A 5,856-nucleotide genomic window follows, 5' to 3' on the forward strand; every position below is an offset into this window, starting at 1 on the left:
AAACTGCTCAAGGCTGTACAGTATTCTGTCCTGATCTGTCTCTTTTTCTTCCTGGTGTTAGTGCAGACAACATCATTTCCACAACCAGCTGAATCAAGGAGACATTGAATTCATTGTCTTTACTTCTCTTAACCTCACATTATATTAAATAATTTAGGTGCTATTTAGAGTAAATTCTTGGCTTTATAATGACTCAGACTTTGGAAGCAGCTGTCAGAGTTTCTCTAAACTGTATGTACAATCACATTTTGAAAGGTTTGTGGTCTTATCAGAGGCATAGTAAGAACTATTTTTTTTGGAACTGGTGTATAGTTTTACCTTATTTTTGTCACAATTATTTAAATTTAGATCATGCATGCTCAGATGCCCCTAAAACTTAAAGCATGTTCATCTTTTCAAATAGAGCACATTTTAAAATCTCAGTCTTTCTCAGTAAAGTATGAAGACCATCTACTAAGGATAGCAGTAAGGATAGCACCTGGGAAGAGGATAGGATACTTGAAATAGCCTCAAGGGAAGATATAATAAGAAGTCATCAAAAGATGATGAATAAAGTATTGCATCCAGAATATACAGGTTCTCTCCATAGGATAAGATAAACTACCCCAAATAGGCAACTCTCAGAAAAGTAAATAGCCAATATAGAAAATCTCACAATCAATCAGGGAAAAGCAAAAATTAAAACAACAAAAACCACATTTTAAAATTAATAAATTGGCAAAATTGTTAAGTTTAATCAGGTGTTAACAGTGTGGGGAAACATAACTTTCGTACACTACTGATAGGAGTGCAAATTGCTAGAGCCACTTTAGAGGTCGGTTTGGCAATATCATTTTACAATTATTTCTAACTATCAGTGATAACTGGCACAGCAACTTCACTTCAAGTTATTTCTCCCTTCCTTCTAACTTTTCTTCATCTCTTTCCTCTTTATAACCCAAAGACCCTAAACAGTTGCTCATGCAAAAAGAGAATATTTCTCCAGTGTTTCTTTCAAAGTTCTTTAACAACACAACTGATTAATGTTGGTGGGGATTATTGTTGTTTACCCTACACACACTAGAAATCATCAGTAAAATTGTAAAGTTGGGTTCAGAGACATCTTAGTATAGAGTACTACCAAAGTAAAATGAGAAAAAATATGTTATTAATTGAATGTTATATAGCTTCTGTAGTAGAAAAATTTTCAGAGATTGGACAGTGACCTTCCTATCCTCTCGTTCTTTTGAGTTATAATCGAAAGAGCTGTTTCCTCTTCAGTACTTTCTTCTAGACCCACATTTCAATCTTCCCAAATTCTTTCCCTTTTTAATAAATATAAAGATTATTACTTAAACTGAATTACCAATGACTCAGCAATTCTATTCTACACAAAGACTTCTATATGAATGTTCATAGCAGCATTATTTTCAATAGTTGAAAAGTGGAAACACCCCTAATGTCCAGCAACTGGTGAATGGATAAACAAATTGTTATATATTTATACAATGGAATATTTGGCAATGAAAAGGAACAAAGTACTAATACATGCTACAACATGGACAAACCTTGAAAACATGATTCCATTTATATGAAATTTCCAGAAAAGGCAAATCTAGAGATAAAAGAAATAAACTAGTGATTGCCTAGTGTTGGAAGTGGGAATGGGGAGCAACTGCAAATGGGTATGAGGTTTCTTTTTGGGGTGTTGGAAATAACCTAAAATTAAGTCGTGATGATGTTCGTACAACTCTAAACTTACTAAAAATCATTTTAAATGTGTGAATTTTATGGTGTGTCAATTACACCTTACTAAAAATTTTAAAAAAGTTATTCCCTGTTTTTCGTATTGTCAAATTAAAAATAAATTGTCAACTTCAAAATAAATTAAATGTCACTAAGATTAAAAGAAGTGGCACAAAGCTTTGCTTGCTTTCAGACTGATTTAACCTTTCTCTTTTTCTCCTCAAGATTTTCCTGCCCACTGTCACCCCTTAAACTACTTGAGGATTCTTTTTTAAAACTGAATTCTCCAAGATGACTGGTTAGGATCCCTTGCTGTATCCATAACTGATACAATGGTAAAATAATTAGGAGCATATACTGTTTGTTTGTTTTTTTGGCAGCTGGCTGATACAGGGATCTGAACTGCAAATACTGTTCAAATCTTATTTGTGAGACTTATGGCCTGGTGAATTATAATGTAATTTTTAAAAATTTATATGTAACAAATGATTTTAAAAGATGAATTGGGCCGGCCCGGTGGCGCACTGGATAGTGCGCCGCTTGGGAAGCGCGGCGGCGCTCCCGTCCGAGGGTTCGGATCCCCGTTGCCGGACACGGAAAAAGACAAAAAAAAAGATGAATTGGTGCTAAATATATAATTTATTAAATCAACTTTTACATTTTTTCATTGTGAGCAGTAAGGGAGATGGTTCACACGTCATCACCAATCTGGTGCCTATTCTCTCCAAGGTCTTACATAGCCTTCAGGAGCAAAGCTTCATTCTTACATTTCATACCACTGCTGTACTGAAAAAAAAAAAAATCAATTTTTATGATCCACGTAACACTTCCTCCAAAATATTTTTTTTATTTTTTTAAATTTTTATTTTGTCAATATACACTGTATATGATTATTATGGCCCATCACCGACACCTCTCTCCAAGGTCTTACATAGCCTTCAGGAGCAAAGCTTCATTCTTACATTTCATACCATGGCACCTCACTTCTCCACCCTTGCCACAAACACTGGTTTTAAAATGATAGCTATTAGACTGAAATGTAAGCCTACTTAGGGTTCTCCCCAGCTGTTGTCTACACAGATGCTTCTCAATTTACAATGGGATTACCTCCCAGTAAACCCATCGTAAATTGAAAATATCATAAGTGCATTTTTGACTTAATAATGTTTTCAATTTAGGATAGGTTTATCCATATGTAACCCCATTGTAAGTTGAGAAGCATACTGAACATGTATCGCTTTCACACCATTGTAAAGTCGAAAAACTACTGTAAATTGGGGACAGTTTGTACATGATTTGATACTTTGCAGATTGATGGCACTCAAATAGGAAAAGAAAACCTACTGTGTCCTCAAATATATATATTCAACATATGCTTAGAATTACTTCTTCATGGGTAATATCTACATGTTCTTGGCTCCAGATAATTTTTAAATCAGATTTATCACCTCAGTTCAGTTATGTAAATAATTTGTGGGTTAAATATTTTCTAAAATGGCAATTCATAGATTTTTAGGATTTTAGATTATCCGTGTATCCTTTTTCCAGGGTCTAATTTATGTATGTATGGGAGTGGGAAGTAGAGAACATCATCCATAGAAATTAGAGAAATTTCCTGAAAGATATTGCTGTTACCCTGGTTAAATATAAGGAGTTGGATAATAAATTTTATGAACATTTACACTTTATCTGCTGTACATGGATGGATAGAATAATGGTGGTTCTCAGCCTTTTCTCTTACATACTTACAAAAATCTTTTTGAAAGTATTTTTCTTCCTAGCTAACAATATTTGTGGGATTGGGGAATTGGAAGTTTCATTGCCACTTGAGTCTGCTTGCTTTGATAACCTTATTCCCAGATTTATTTGGAGAAGTTCGATTTCTTTTTAAACAGTAACTGCCTATTCTACTCCAATCTGAAACATATGGGTTCTTGTCACTATATGGAGCAGAGGTGGTATCTTGAATAGTGAATACTATTTTCTAGGAGAGAGAGAAAAACAATAGACTTGGAGGTGTCAGCTGGTTAAAAAATACCACATATTTTTATCATTTTTTTTTGAAACCCCAATAAATGGAGATTGGTCTGAAGCCAACAACTGCATATTTAGTTGTTATATCCAATCTTTGGTAGAATCCAAAGGAATGTTTCTGGATAATATGATCTAATTAATAAAATATGTCCAGGTCAAGATTTTTCTATGAAAGGAATCTTTGTGTTGTTTCATTTATGCAACTGAAATATTTACACATTAGATATTTTGCACTTGGAGGGGGAAGTAAGAGCTAAGGCAAAATGGATGGAAGCCAAAAGCATTTAACCAAAAACATCACATTGGCATATAAGACTTTTGTGTGCCTGTAAATGAATGGAGGCAGCAAAGTTAAGAGAAGTGATTATGAAGTAAATTTATTTATTCTTGTTTTCCCTCTGAAAGAATATAAAATTTGTAGAGGCTGTAAGAGGTTTTTATGTTTAATTAGCAATAGCTTTAATTTGTTTTTCTAACTGCCTGGAGATAGTTTAAAAAATGATTTTTGGATTCAGGACAACTGAATACACACAGGATGAGTATACAAACCCAAAAATTTAATAAACAAATGTATTCTTTTATTTGTGGAAGCATGAGTATGTGGGAATTTCCTGGGTAGATAGGATAGCTGAAGGTTTATCTGAAGATAAGATGATAAAAAATGGCTATTTCCAATTATACATTTTGATCATTTAGTGTCTGAGAATATGGTTGTGATCTTGATTGGCCCATGGTGGTTGGTTGTAAGTGGATGCCTGTCTCAGAAGAACTCACTATTATATATGAAATAGTGCTAATTTTTGATAATCCTACAGAGAAGATTTTATATTAAGCTCAACTCATTTGTTTTTCACATTGCTTCTCTGTTGAAAAGGATTGATTTCTGCATTGCTTTTGCTATGTGGCATTTTCTCCTTTGGTACTCAGTGTGTGCAAGCCTTAATCCTTTAACCTTGAGTCTGAGCCCTGGGCTATTTGATGGAAAAAGAAACTTTCTTTATTATATCACATGGCATGGTGGGATATTGTATTAGTCAGGATCAACCAGAGAAACAGAACCAGTAGGAGATATATTTATGAGATGTATTGCAAGGAATTGACTTATGCAGTTGTCGGTGCTGGCTAGGCAAGTCTGAAATCCATAAGGCAGGCTTTCAGAAGGGCAGGCTGGAACTCAGGAAAAGGCTGAAGCTACTATCCACAGGGAGAATTTCTTCTGTTTCATGAATGCCTCAGCTCTACTTTTAAAACTTTTCAAGAAATTGAATCAGCCCCATTCAGATTACCCAGGATTTTATGGATTTTATTCACATCTATAAAATACAGCAACACACAACACCTAGTTGTTCACAGCAACACCTAGATTAGTGTTTGATTGGTTAACTGAGGACTTTAGCCTAGCCAAGTTGACATATAGAAAAGGCCATCATGGTCCAACCCTTGTCAACTTGGCACCTGAACACATCTCCTTAAACCATACTTAACCTCCAAATAAAGACAATGAAAACATCATACTTCCACCTAACATGATACATCTATCCTGCGTACAACTGAAAACATGCTAACCTTTACCCCAGAAGAGGATGGGTGATGTTCACTCTTCTCCTTGTTATCTTATAACTAAAATGCTGAGCTCCAAATAAAGACAATGAAAACATCATACTTCCACCTAACATGATACATCTATCCTGCGTACAACTGAAAACATGCTAACCTTTTCCCCAGAAGAGGATGGGTGATGTTCACTCTTCTCCTTGTTATCTTATAACTAAAATGCTGAGATATAAAGTTAGCTTTTAACATATCTTATGTTAGATGATAAAAGGATAAGAAAGGAAACAAAAATATTTGGTTAATATACATACAGAAACATATCCATAATAAAATAAGAAAGACGCAACTATCACAGTCCTCATCTCTACAATTTGACCACATTGTATTAACTCATATTTATCAACTACTTTCACTACTTATTCCATATTTCCTTTGTCATCAGCAGGTACCTCAGCTGGTCATAGTTTTTTGTCTGGTAAGGTAACCCAAACCCAAACTTTATGTCATTAGTAGTCCTGCCTGAATTGGGTTGTTAAAGTTTCC

The sequence above is a fragment of the Galeopterus variegatus genome, unplaced genomic scaffold, assembly GCF_000696425.1.
Source record: "Galeopterus variegatus unplaced genomic scaffold, G_variegatus-3.0.2 Scaffold1528, whole genome shotgun sequence".
In the NCBI taxonomy this organism is placed as follows: Eukaryota; Metazoa; Chordata; class Mammalia; order Dermoptera; family Cynocephalidae; genus Galeopterus; species Galeopterus variegatus.